The sequence below is a fragment of the Neolamprologus brichardi genome, chromosome 10 (genome assembly GCF_056152115.1).
Source record: "Neolamprologus brichardi isolate AB-2024 chromosome 10, ASM5615211v1, whole genome shotgun sequence".
In the NCBI taxonomy this organism is placed as follows: domain Eukaryota; kingdom Metazoa; phylum Chordata; class Actinopteri; order Cichliformes; family Cichlidae; genus Neolamprologus; species Neolamprologus brichardi.
This window is the reverse complement of record NC_142113.1, coordinates 13,065,900-13,080,809: the sequence shown is the minus strand read 5'-3', so window position 1 is coordinate 13,080,809 and position 14,910 is coordinate 13,065,900. Positions and strand designations below refer to the sequence as shown.

At 41.6% G+C, this 14,910-nt stretch overlaps 1 protein-coding gene across 3 annotated transcripts in view; it reads right to left on the bottom strand.

The window, feature by feature from the left end:
• nyap1 (neuronal tyrosine phosphorylated phosphoinositide-3-kinase adaptor 1) overlaps positions 1 to 13,886 on the bottom strand; it is a 28,264-nt gene extending 14,378 nt beyond the window's left edge. For 2 of the 3 annotated variants that reach the window (XM_006802181.2, XM_087847209.1), the window contains exon 1: positions 12,819 to 13,353. The gene's annotated coding sequence lies outside the window, so the exon portion shown is untranslated. Of the gene's footprint in view, positions 1 to 12,818; positions 13,354 to 13,816 lie in introns of those variants that run through there. The other variant, XM_006802182.2, reaches the window with a different exon arrangement.
• Between the last annotated feature and the right edge of the window lie 1,024 nt (positions 13,887 to 14,910).

The window sequence follows — 14,910 nt, the reverse complement described above, 5'->3', positions numbered from 1 at the left end:
TGAGACCCGATTTACAATTAAGGTCCTATGATGCTTCACACAGCATGAAAATACATCAAAAAGTATATATTGACACTTTCCAGCTGCGCTGTTGTTTTCCTAATTCTGTAGATATTTTCGATAACTTAAGCAGTTTACCATCGTCTGCACACCATTTTCACTGCCGGTGCAGTAGCTCAGCTATGTCTTACTATAAAGAGAAAAAGCACACAGTGAGAGCAGCAGGCGCTGTCACCTGGGCCAGGTGGCATGTTGATCTGTGCACCTGTGTGTGATTCTTTTGTCACAGCCCAGTGTGTCATCCAGTGTGTCAGCGTGGCTACTGCTATTCTTGTACCCCACGGCTCTGACCACAACCTCGACCGCTGCTGCTGCCGTGTTTGCTGTTTGCTGACTCAATGTTAATTAGGTTAGGGAGCTGTGACTGTAGGTTGGGCTTTTGTTAAATGGAGCTTTGATTTTGGTTTCTAGGATCTGGCAGCTGAGTAGGCAGCCCCGCAATTGTCACATTACACCCTGTGGCTTGGTGTACAATTAGCCAAGCTAAAAGAACCGAGAGTCCAGCATCTTATATATCTACAGGCAGGTTTGTGTCCTCAGACCAGGCTGCAAAATATTGTTTTTACAAGCATGCAATACGCTCATATAGGGTGCCTGTTATTAATCCCCAGAGTCACTTTCTAACCCAAATAAACTGAGAGCGTTTAGGAAGTTGTTTCAGGAGCATCTGTAGGGTCAGGAGTCGCTTGAATTCCTCATTAAAACCAGGAGGCAGATGGAGCCATGATTCACATAACTCAATCTGCATGCAACGCTGCAAACTACTCATTCATGCACATAAGCAAACATCACACACACATACTCACACACACACACATATTCAAGGCCCCCATAACACCCTTCAAACACCCTTTATGTGCGTATGTGTATAGCAGTAACTGAAAAAGCTCCGCCAATATGACTACTATAGAGAAACGGGAATTTATCGAGGCACATCATAATCACCTATGTAAAATATGACAGTGTAAAACATTTACAGTGGGATTTATGAGCGTAACAAAAGTTATGAGTGAAACATTATGCAGTCAGGGGATTCACTCTGGGTGTACATTTTGTGGTATCTCATGTCTAAAACCGTTCCTTCTATAGCTGCTACTGGATTCGCAGCACTGGAAGGCTTTGTGCTGCAGCCCTCTGCCCTCCAGTCTCCACCTCAGCAAGCGGTCCAGCAGTGTTGCTTTACCTCACTGTGAGTGAGACAGCAGGACTGCAGAGTGGACAGACACATCATCACACTGGCGTGGCCTCGATAAAAGTGAAAAGTTTCTACAAAACATGTATGTTTGCGCTTGCAGAGGCTGGATAGTTAACATGTTGCTAACATGTTGTAGCAAATAATTCAATAATCAATCTGTGACAATAGGTAAGAAAATCAGGGAGGGGGGGGGGGGGATCAGGAGTTTCTCAACACCATATTTTTGGCTCACTTTATCAGATATTTAGGAAACAGTGCGCTATACATATCCTTCACTTTGTTTGGTTTCTCCTGAATACCAGAGCCATTCCAGCCCACATGGTATGTATGGTATCTCAGCACCTGAGCTGGACAGCACAGCCTGAGAAACAAACAGAGGAGAGGAGGAGAAGAAGAGGGAGGCGGTGAGGAAGCAGTGGAGCAGGATGGAGCAAAACGTTCAGTGGAAGGATGAGCAGCCTGAAACACACACAGCTAGGAGAGGAGGAGAGACAGAGGCAGCGGGAAATGGAGAGAGAGAGAGAGGAGGGGGCACGGTGAAAAATGGGGGAAGCCAACAAAATAGAGAATCACTGATATAGCAACACGGGGAAGAAGACGAATATGATTAGGCGGGAAACGTACTGCCCAGACAGACTGACGGAGGGGAAGATAGAGACAGGGAGCATGGGAGCAGAGGGAATGTGCAAATGGAGGCAAGTGCAAGGGAGAGAGGATAGAAGAAAAAACAGTGAAAGGCAGCCAGACTACAAGAATGGGGGAGGGAGGTGAAATCAAGCCTCTCACACTAGTCGCTGTGTGTGGTCTCCTAGCAACACTGTCAGCATCTCTTCCTTAGCCGCTGAATATTCACAAAGCAGGACGTCAGCCTCATCATACAGGATGATCCCAGGGTTAAACTTCACTGCAGCTTCATTTGTACCCGACTCTCTCAGGATCAATAAATATCACATGTTTCTTAAATAGCACAGTATGTATCTTAGTAGTATCTGTACTGAGCTACACAGGGGCTAATATTAATCCAGGCAAATACACTCAAATGATAACGCTTAGCATTTTAAATCCTATCAAGCCAGATTTGAACCATTTTCTTTTTCAATGAGACAAAGATTAATAAAAAAAATACTTAAGGTGAGAATATACATACCAGCTGATATACTAAATACTGTAAAGAATTAAACACCAAAGTAGGAGGGATGTGAAATCCCACCTCCTTCTCAAATAGCCATCACAAATGTTTTTACAGTTAAACGCCAACTTTCACATTGGCTGGATACACATTATTGGGTGAAACAGCTCATTACTTCTTTCAGCCCAAACCATATCAGTAGTTTATATGAGCTGTTTTTATGTCTATGATTCGCTTCAGTCTGAAATACTTAACTCCAGGCACCTAAATCTATTCAGTTTCTTATTATGCAGGAAATCTAAATCTGATAGAGTCAAGGCTCATTTAATGTCAAATGTAAATGATGACTTGTGTTGAGCACTTTCCTTAACAAGGTAACATCTGGTGAAGAGATGCTTTTTAACAATTGAATGAAATACTCATTTATAGTAAACATATTACAACATGATACAAGAGCTTCCGCATAGCACCAGGGCACTAAATACATTATTATGGGGTGGGGGGGGGGGGAGACCACTACATGATCATTTAAAGGTTATTATAAGTTTAAACATTTTTTATAAACTCCCTGCAAAGCAGAGGAAAAGGGATTTAACAAATTACTCCACCAAATCATATCATTGCACATATTTTTAGAGCACTATAAAATGCTTAGAGAGTGAGATCAGATACAAATCTAATGTCTGCAAGGTAAAGCCACAAGCCAGTTTACTTTGGTTATCGGAGCTCAAAAGACAGAAAGTGGGGGGGAAAGCAAACCTGAGCTGTGTCCAAAGATAACAAAATTCCCCAGCCACTTCCTCTGAAGATCACTAATTAACACACTATATCACATTTATTTATATAGTGTGTCTAGAGGTGCTGGCAGGCAGTTTTTTTAGCATAGTAAGGCTTGCTGTTTTCCCACTTCCAGTCTTTGTGCTAGTCTAATATAGCAAGGTTTTTTAGCAGGTTTTTGGATCTTCCCATGAAAGAACTCTCAAAATATTTTGTTAAATTTGGTTAATTTCAGCAGAAAAATATAAAAAGTTAACGCGACGCAGAGACGGTGCGTGGCAGAGTGATGAGCACTGGTCAGTTGTCGAAAAGTTGCCTTTTTGCAAGTACAAACATGCTTGCAAATATATTAATGGCCAGATTTTTCTCACGCTTTCTGTTTACAGAAACTGAACTTGCAGTGGGAAATGCTGTCCTAAACATTTGGTGAGTCAAATCCTTTAATAATTTATGACAAGCTGTCCACCTTTAACGCATCTGAACGCGGGAACAATGTCACATTCATAAATTCTGCTGTTTTGGGATCAGAAGGAGAAGATGTCCATTTGGAGCACTGATAAATGATTCATGATCAGCTGAAGAAATACTTTGCACGTGTTGTTTCTCCAGAATCGGGGTTAAACTTGTTTAATGTCAGGTTCAGTCAACCACCCGCTGTGTAGGACCTGACTTCAGCTCTTAAACACTTAAAGATATTTCTGCCTTTAAAATCAAAGACCCTTTACACTCTGGCCAGCTAACCTGCAGGCCAGAAAACACTCCAATTGACACCTATTGCTTTGTGGGCCCGTGTACACAAACAAATCAATGTAACCCTTCCTCAAACCAAAACAATCACTTAAAGTAAAACCTGTGAATGTGTGAGCCTGTGCATTGTGTGACTCACAAATTTATGTTTGTGTGCGGTGTGTGTGTGTGATGGGAAGAATTCTCTCAAACCACAGTCACTACTTTCATCTGAGGGTTACAGGGGCTCAAGCGTGCCTTCGGCTTCCCTTCGTGCATTGCTGTTGTGTGCTAAATTCTCTACAATATTGCATTGTGCAGTGAGATGCCTGTGGATGATGAGAATGGACAGGAGGAGGAGGAGGTGGAGGAGGAGGAGGAGGAAGATGTATCATTTCAGGACAAGGATGGAAGGCTGGTGCATAAGAGATAGAGAAACGTTTGAGATGTCTTTCTCCTGTTTTGGGCATGAAAGAACTGCAAAGCAGCTATCGGGAAAAACTAGGATGTAAAAAAACAAAAAACCCTCCAAAACCCTTAATGACAAAGTCATTGCTTCAAAACATTAAACACACAGAAGACACATGTACACTCACTTATGAGTATGTGAACGGGCACTTCGCACACTTTGAGTTCTCCTCCTCAGCGTTGTTCAAACTGAGTGACCACTAAATCTTTCATGGAGCGCTACCAAAAATATCCCACAAAAAGCGCTTCCCTGATTCCTCAGGATACCGCCCTGAGCCACAACAAACGTTCAGAGATGCTCAATGTATGCACCTATTCGCCCAAGAAATAAATCCAGTATTGTTAGAGCAAACAACACGTGGATCGTGGATAGAAAACATGACCAGTCACAGCTGGTCAATAATAAAATAATTGCAAAAACGATGGAAATAATGTCGCTGCAAACGATGTCTTTCTGGTCAAAAAGAGGCAGCGAGCCAATGACCTCCCAATCTCCAGCTCCCACCTCAGCTCGCCCTTGCCTTCATCATCTTCTGCTGGAATCTGCAGTAACCAAGGTGACCCACTGCACTTAGCATACATGAACACTTACCAGCTTGCACATTCGCAAGCCTTTACACAACACTGGGCAGATTTTACTTCGGTCTGCAGCTTGTTGTTCTATCACATGCATAAAGGGTTGCGGGAATATCAACTCATACCACAGAGGTAAGATTCAGAGCAGACTTTTCTCCGGCAGCGGCATGTGGACGCTGACGAGTGCCGCCACTAGATGTGCTACAATTTAAAAACCGAGCAGGGTCCCTTTAAGTTAGTCTTTCGAAGATTGCATTAACAAAAAAAAAACGAGGGAATTCACATCGTATAGAAAAATGTAGTCTCTGTTTTGTTTGTCTTTTCATCTGGCTGTTGAAACCCAGACTGTGAGGTATAGCGCCGCAGGGACAAGAGTAAGAACTGTGGAAGAGGGAAGAAAAAAAAACTCCTTAATGCTTCCACTTGTGCATGAGGGGAAGAGCTCCACTCCGCAGCTGCACACGCTTCACTGAGCCAGCATCCTTCTCTACCCAAGATCTGACTCATTTTCGGATGTGGATTACCCTGCAATATTGTCTTCCTGTTAGTTTCTTCAGCTTAAAGTCATATATTTAGATATCTAGTTTACAAAATTATCGTGGAAACATCCAAGTAGATAAAACTCAAGATGCTCAGTTTTGCCTTTCTCTGTTAGGTAGAAAGGCATGTTTTTCAGTAAATTATATCCCTTTGCATGTTTTATGTATTTTATAACAGCCAAAACCAAAATAATCCGCAGCTCTGTGGGTGTCCCTTCCCCAAACATGACAAACCTCATAAACTATTCAGCAACAATTAAGCAAACTCAAATAGCCCAAAGCAAAAAAGGATCAGCTGAACATCACTAAAAGCTACACATATGATTTGCCTCACAGCAGTTCATGGGCTTGACTCACATCTTCCCAGAACTTACGCATTCAAACAAGCAAAAAAAAACAAAAAAAAAAACCAAAGAAAAAAATTTGCCTCTGGCTAGAGAACAATGTCCAGAGATAGCTGCAGAAGAATAAAAAACAAGCATGAGGACTGAGATGACCTCTATTCAAAAATCAAATCAAAACATCGCCACACACAAGAAGACATCAGAACTCTCCCCCAGTTAGTCATACTGGAAAAATAAAAAAGCTGCATGTCAGACCGGCCTTCGTTTGATTGACAGATGAAGCAACGGCAGCGTTGGTGTGATTAGCAAAGCCAGGTAGGCCACAAGTGGTCTTCCAACATTTGAATCAGCCTACTCTTCGTGCTCAACATCCCCCGATAAGCGAGTCATAGTGTAGGCTGTACAGGATAAGCACACACATGCCCACACACACACAGCTCTCCCACTCATTGATCTCATTACAAACAAATCACATCTCTTAAGGACCATGTTATGCACCCCATAGTGTTCAAGAGCAGGACAGTAACTCACGACAAGAGGGGTTTGTAACACATTAAGACATGACAAACTTTACATGATGTTAATAGCTGGTAAAAAAGAAAAGAAAAGAAAAGAAAAGAAAGAAACACACACACACACACACACTTAACTGTCAGCTCTTTTCTGTCTTTGTATAAGGTGAATAACATCGCAACAGGGACTTTTTAAAGGTGTTGAATCAGGTCAAGCATGTCTGAGAGCTTTTCAAAGCCGTGCAAACTGAAATGAAAGAGAGGTACAGGTGTGTCGTCCATACAGGTACGATTGGCAGGCTTTCAGCAGGGGGGTCTCACTTGAGCAATTCCTATTCTCGTCATTCCTGCTGCTCACTGTACTGACAGTGATGAAATGAAAAGGCCATAACTGGGGCAAATGGCAGGTGATAGCAGATTACACACTGCAGGGGGCCCGATGGAGGCAGTGCTTTCATACGCTGTACTCGCGTTGTGGTCGCGTTGGACACATGGCCAGAAAAAGCAGATGGAAAAAAAAATGTCACTTATAACAAGATGATTGTGAGATACGTGTCCAAAAAACAGGAGTGTGATTAACATCCTCTACGTCCGCTTTTGATGTACCTGCCGTACGTCTTGCTCTCTTGCGCAATAATGCTCAAAAAACTGCGAGCAAATGTGGCGAGCTGAAAAAGTGCCAGCTGGATTTTGAACTAAAATACTCAAGCGTTTAAACTCGTTACAGGGTTTAAAATACTGACTTTTAAAAAATGAATTATTTCTCAAAAGAAAACGGCCCAGATTGGGGCAAAGATAAAATAACCTGCATGATTCAGAATCCCTTCCCCAATCCCAACAACTCATATTGCTTGTGGGACCCCCCCAGCATATTTTTGTGTGCAATTAGCTGGAGTTCCTTTTGCTGCCAAGTAGCTGAGCAGCTGCAGTCTTTTCTCTTTTTTTAACAGGACAAGGCAAAATTGCTCTGACATTTAAAAAGCATATTTAAGTTACACTACAATTAGAATTTACATTTCTGAATGTCCGATCGCCAATTTCCAACACTGCTGTGCTCTCAGTTTTTGCTGGTTTACGATGACCTTTGGCAATGTCATACACAATAAATTATCACTGTGAGACACTCCTAAGGCCATCATGTCTCCCCATCAGTTTGAGACCCACTCACTCACACAATACAGCGACACGCGGAGGAGCAATATTTGCGGAACATGATACGCTTTTGATTGTTTGCATCGCACAACTGCCCCGATTAACACGTTTCTGCCTCCTAATCGTTTAGCAAACATTAATGAAGGTCTCTTGAAGGTCTTTAGCATAAATGTAAAACATTAATGAGACCGGGGACATTAACATAACACTATGGACCACTTTGGTCCATTTATGCATGCCTAAACATGTATAATTTCAAAAAAAAAGAAAAAGAAAAGAAAAGCTGCATTGTGTCCCTCCTGTAATTTCAGATTTTTCCAATTACTGTTCCAACATAATGACCCTGAAATGACTTTGCTAACAGCTTCTTGGCAAATAATAATAATGATGATTTTAAAAAAAAAAAAGATCTGAATGGCTCATAAAAATGTGTAAATGTGTAAACTTATGTTTTGATGTAAACATCTGCATTTTGTTTGCATGTATTTATGATGCTGCAAAGACACAGATGCACACAGGAGGCTGGTGATTAACGTGGCTTGAGCCTGGCGCCAACAAGAGAGGAGTGACTGCTGGCTTCTAACTTTATTTATTTTGCATGGTACCATGCAAATGACTTTGAAAGGTTTAATGAGAAGAAAACAGAGGGGAAATGAACAAAGATGAGTTGCCTCAAGGAAATCATTACCACACATCATTACTCTTGACTACACACTGCAGTGAAAGTGGATGCTCTAAGATACTCACAATCCAGAAAGAAAGCATTTAAATGGGGCATTTAATTTAAATTTTCATTGGTTAATTTGCCCATATACATTCAGTCATCCTCCGGTCAGACAAGGGACAGACGTCTATGAGCTTTTAATGTGAAGAGCTCTCACAAAGCAACAGCATCCAACAAAGTGGACGCAGAGGGACGTCCCAGATAAAGCACCGAGGAGTCATTTGTAGCGCAAAATAATAGCCCCACCTCGTCCCTCAGTGCGTGCAGGGTCTGCCTATTATTCTATTATATTTTGCTGTGTTTTTGTTTTGCTTTTCAGAACCTGTATTTAGAGCAACACAGAAAAGAAGAGGGGCCAGTATTTCAGTCTTCTCTATTGAGAAAAAAAAAGAAAGAATTTATAGTGGGGGATGAAGATGAAGAAGAAGAAGCTTAATGAGAATCAATTTAGGGTTCTTTTATTTCTGTGTAGTCTTGGAGTAAAAGGAGAGGAAAAGCAGAAGACAAGGGGGGGCAGTCATCAACAATGTTCAGGTCTGGGTTTGTATCCAGGACATGGTTTGTAAATGGCATGCCCTTTAATCAAGAAGCCGCTAGCGACCTTTACCTTTAGCCCTATATGTACTCCTATACACTGTGTCTGCTTAAAATAGCTACATGAAAAAGTGAGTCTGATCTACAAGCAAAGGCTTTAGTGTTAAGGTTTGACGGGCACTGGTGATATACCGGTTTAAAACTGAACCAGCAAGCCTGGTAAATCTTTATTTTGTTACATTTTTATACAGCTTTAGATTAAAGTGGATCTGTTTTGTGTTTCCTTCTTTTCTATAAACATATACTTTTACATCGGGGGAAATCATAATAAACATGGCCAAAGTTTGAAATAATGAGATCAGCATATGTCGGTGTTTGTTATCCCGGTGAGGCACAAGCTCGGGCTTGAGACAGCTCTACACACTTTCTATTCTGCAAGAAGTCAGAGAGAGGGGATATCCCATCTAAGGCACACGGTTCTGGCTGTAAGCACCAAAGTCCCACTCCCTTCTGCTCTGAACTGTCTGTTTAAAAGGAGCAGCCAATCAGGACAAAGCTAGCTTAAAGGGAATCCAGATCTAAGAGTAGAAATATGGACCTGGAAATGAAAATGTTGCGTTGACTTTGTGACTTTTTTCCAAGTTTAAACATTAACCTTCCTGTCTGAGTTTGGACAAACAAGGGGAATAAACCTTAGCAGAAAAAGAAGGCCCAGACTGGTCCTTTTGTGGTGTCCTATGGGATGTGTAGACATTCTTACGAGGGCCTATCACAGGATATCCTCTGCTCTTTCAGCTGTGAACATTTTTTTAATCGGTCTCTTAGATTTCTCATTATTTAGCAAGGTCAGCCCGACATTATGGCCATAATTACGCCACATTAACAACTGATAACTGTCGTAACAGAATATCAGCCTCATCAGGGGGTCATATATTTATAAACCAGAATTTTTTCAATGTGACAAAAAATAAATACGTCCTTAAAGAGTCCTGATTTATAAGCATATAAAGCCTTAACGACTTTTCTTTTAAACCCACAGCTCTCCTCTAGCATATCCACAACACAAGACTCAAGAGAATATCACAAACTTTCCTCAAAGCATCTGAATCTCCCTTTGTTAAAGATTTCCATCAGATATAAACTGACACAGGAGTGCCAGTGAAAATACAAAGAGGATATGCTGTCATTTTAGAAAGGAGCATGGGCAGTAACAATTAATAACACAGATTTAAACTGATACAACACTGCAAAAATCTTAGTTTGACCAAAAGTTTTTTTTTAAATGTGTGTAAACCATAATTTTACTGTTAGATTTTATAAACAGAAGCTGAAAATCTACCTGTGGGAGAAGCAGGAACACGTGAACGTGTAGCATTATTTCACTAGCTTACCTTAAAAAATGAGTTAAACATGGATCAACATCATATGTTGCTGCCGTTTGAGAAACAGAAATGATGTTCAGCTGTAGCATTCTTTTGGTTTTTCATCACTTTTGCAAGCATTACATTTGTTGAACATATACAGGGGGAAGTGAAGATGAGCGACAGAGGTACAAATGTGGCCAGACTTCACCCGGGAAACCCACTGAAAAGATGTGAACTAAATATACACCAAATAAAGAGGAAGAGTTGATCAAAATGTGCTTTTTAACTGTCTGCAGTCACTCACATTGATCACAGTCTGTAACAGAGGCAATCGTGGTCATATCTGATTCCATATGTCTCATGTTCTTCCTTAAAAATAGCACTGTATGCTAACATTGCCCACATTACACTATAGTATTACTTTTAACAGCATGCTAATATTCAAACTCTAGGGAAACAATCTGTTTTGGTGCTTCAGTTTAAAAAAAAAACCCATTAGTGCTCATGTAGACACGGGTATCTACTCCACCAGAGAAATGGGCTTAAAATGTCAGCATCTGCCAAGTCTGTCTCTCGTCCATCAGTCCCCTCACTCTCTGTGTTTCTTTCCTATTAGTCCCCTCTCCTCTGTGGCCAGGCATAGGCCATCCCTCATCCTCACTGGATCCAGTAATTTCTCATTCGTTTTTAAATCAGACATGATGCACACAGCGGGCTAGAGCAGCTGAGCATTTCCATCCTCTTGATGGAGAGGAGCTCAAATGCAGTCAGAATCTTTCTTTCCTCATCAAAAACACTAGGGACTTCCTTTTTTAAATTATTTCCATTAGTAAATAACAACAATAACCTCCGCTCAATTTCATTTCTTCTTCAAGTCTTTTGCTATAATTCATGTATTTTTTAAAAGCTCTAAATATTAATTTAGTGGGATAAACCTCTCTGGGATTGAAGGGCATGAAATGAAACCCACTCTATTTAATTCCCACCACTTCCTGCTTTTAATACCACAATAAAATGACTGCGCCCGCAACGCAGAGCTGCCACTTCCTGTTTTTAATCACATTTCGGGACAATCACATTTTGAGATCACTAGGTGAGCCCGGCAGTCAGTGACAGGTGGTCTGAACACCAGTTTTCTTCTGCATGCAAAACACACTGCACAGCATGCGTAGCTCATAGCCTGCACTCAATGACCCCCAAGTCACAGCTGCTCTCACCCAACCCCGATCCACTCTGTAGCTAGGAGTGGTTAAGCCAAACTGCACAAGAGATGCTCACATAACAGACCCTGATTATGTGCATCTGTTAACCTAAGCTAGATTTAAATGAACGTATAGGAAGATTTTGGTCTTATTAAGCTCCAAGGTCAACTGGGACTGGCTAGTAAATAGTGTCAGTCTCAGTTTCAAGCAGTGAAGTATTCAGTCTTGCTGGTCCAGCATCTTTAAAGGCAAATGATTACATTAATTGCACATTCAAAGTGGAGGCCTTTATTATTCATGTTGGGACTGCTTTGTCCTTTTTAAATGCTTTTATTTGTTTTGTGGCAGACAGACTATACCTACAATAAACTGTATGGATATTCACAGTGGATATTCCATTTTCTTCCAACATGAGCTTCCTATCTGTAATATTTTGAAGCAGTCTAATTACAAGTTGTTTTTTGGTTTTTGGTTTTGTTTTCTTGCCTTCTTCTTCATTTTAGGGTGGACTGTGACGAAGAAATCTCTCAGCGGGAATGTTGTTCAGAGGCTGTTTAGAGGCTGTCACGCCCGGAAGGCGGGTGGGGTATGGGGTATGGGTTGAGGGGGGGAGACATTGCTGACTAGCCTTAATTTTGCGTTCAATTCACAACTTCTCGACGCTTTTGAATCGTCTTATGGATGATCTAAGGAAGAATACTGCGGCAGTTGATCGAGTATTAATCACCAGATGGCTTTCCCTTTAGAAAAGAGAAAGAAATCTAGTGATGTGGCTCCCTCCATCCAGACGCCTGCCTCTCTCTCTCTCCCGCGCCTCCAAGACGCGCCAACACATCCTCACCTGGATGCGCACAAACAAACGCACACACACACACACACACACACACACGTCACCCCTATACTAACAATCAGAGTATTACCGCCCGTTCACACACGCACGCACGAACGCACAAACGCACACACAAAAACACACAACCGTGCTGCATTTACGGACTCGTATAATCCGTAAACATGCAGATGTTTCCCATCAGGGCCATGCAGATTAAGACGCCAAACACTGCCGCCCCTGTCACCGCTGTGCTGTAGATATTTTTGATTAACAGCGCCGTGCATGCTTCAGCATCAATAGTCAGCTGATGCGGGCTTGTTTTCTGGTGAAATATTTATACGGGCATGTCACGACTGTACACGAGCTGTGGGTTGTTACTGCGTGGCGATGTGGCGATATCTGCACGGATCTTTTACGTTTGGGGCTAAAATACGGGCCTCGCATTGAATGACGCGAGCCGCGAGGCTTCAAGGTTGAACAATTTGGCTAGTGAACACACGGCGGCTCGCTGTCACCCGTGCACTCTGGTGAAATTTACGCGTAAAAATGCCCGACGTCCCTCCGCAATATATCATGTTTTCCTTTGCTAATAAGGCAGACCATAACCACGACAGCTGTCTACGTGGGCTAAACGGTTTTGTGATTTATGCAGCAAAAACAAAACACAAATGAAGGTGTGATACCTACCTTGATAGCTGTAGAGTCTACGGCTGGCGCAGAGGTAGACTGTGCCGATCGCCTAAACCAGTTGCCCAGACTCGTAAAAAAATCAGACAACAACAAAACCACGCCGGTTGTTGATGACACAGCTGTCTTGGTAAACAGGAGGGAAGGGAAATGAATCCTTTCCCAGATGTGTCAATTGACGTGGAAATAAAAAATTAGATATTCAGACGCCGATCACCGGACTGACGCCTTTTCTTGACGTGAAAGGTCTTCCATTTTTAGGGGGATAAACGGCGCACTGTACTACCGAGGATCGCTGTAGACTGGCCGGTGCGAGATCTTATTGAAAACCAATATGCAATTCAATGCGACGTTAAAATCCTCCCCAGCCGACATCATTCTTGTGTCTGTGTTTCTTTCAAAATCATCCGCAAAAGAAACACGCTCACAAATGCGGGGATGAACAGAAAGAAGAAGAAAAAAAACGTCAAAACAAAAAAATGCGCAGATGTCAGCGCGCTGTGGTGGTTCAAGCGCTGGGCATCCTCACTGAGCATTTGCATCCATATTAATATTCATACAGTACTTCCTGAGAGCAACCCAGTGGTTGTTTTGAGAAAAACCGATTCCTGTTATCCTGCTATTTATCTCTCAGTGAAAGTGAAAGCCACAGAAACTGCTCATATTAACAGGACACTCATTAAATGTCCTTACTTTTTTTAAAAGGCTTTTTATGCAAACAACAAAAAGCCCTTTTATTTCACCAGAGTGCTGTGATGTGCAAAAACAAAGTCAGCCTGCCATATAAAAACATTGTAGGAGGATCGCGGTGATGTAATGGAGGATAAAATACTATTAAGTATAAAATAAGCTCGCCAAAAAGCCCGCGCTGAGTACCACAAAGTAGGCTAAGCCGTCAGAGGAATATTAACATTTTGTATTAACTGCCTCCAGATGACCATGCAGTGAAAGCAAAAAATATTAGAGGACATCATAATATTAAATGTGAAAATACCCACTGTTGAGTGCAGATCTATTTTCTTTCATATTTCCCGGTGATGTGATCAAACACTGGCATTTTCTTTTTTCTTTCTTTTTTTTTTTTTAAGGTGGTTGTCACATGACCAACTAGCCAACACATGGCCTGTGTGAGGCTGACACGCCCCCTAAAGTCAACGGGAGACTATGTGGGTGACTGGGTTGGAGTTAAAAGTGAATCTTTCAGATATCTAGATTAGGAGTGCTCCCTCTTGAGAAACACGCTGTAATCATGTGTATCAGTGGAATCTTTGGACTGCCACAAGTGGAGCCGTCAATCCAAAGTCCACGTTTAGGTTTGATTAAAACTTTTCTAAATATTGATCAGTCACTAAAGGAATGCATATGATGTTTATGTCACATGCATCTATCGCTGTTGGAGCCTAAAGATGATCTGCTGGGATCAAATCTGGTGTTAGCCCATTTAGGATTAATCTAACTTAAATGCACATGCATGCTGACCGTGCAGCTGCACCTGACACATTCCTTAAAAGTCGTGTCCATAACTAACAGATTATTATCACTGTTATCAGTCAACAGTGATATTGCAACATTCGCAGCATAGGTTCAGAGGCCCAACCAGAAGAAAATCCAAGCCTTTAATGTGCAGTAGACAGGACATGAAACAAAATAATCAAATTTTTCTGTCTGTTTAAACGGCATGGTGCTGAGCCTGGACTGGCCAGTACAGTAGTAGATGACAGAAACTTCTCCACTATATAAAGTCAGTGAAATACAGATGGACCCGGTGGGACTTTAGCTCTTTATATGATTAAGGATCAGAGCAGTTGAGTGGTGGTTAGTGTTATGAGAAGTGGTGTGGCAGTATATCTACAGTACTTCAAATGTCTGCTTTGTGTTTTGTATTCATGTTGTTTTTTTCGTGGATGCTGATGGAGAAAACCGCCACTTGAGAAAGTCAGATTTTTAAAAATTGCTCCCCTTATTCAAATTTTTCAAAACAAAGTATAAGATTTTGCATTAAATCTTTGATTGACAGGAGCAAATGTGCAAGAGGAGGAGAGCAAGGTCTGCGCTGCGGTTTATTTAGGAATGTCTCATTTTTAATATCAGT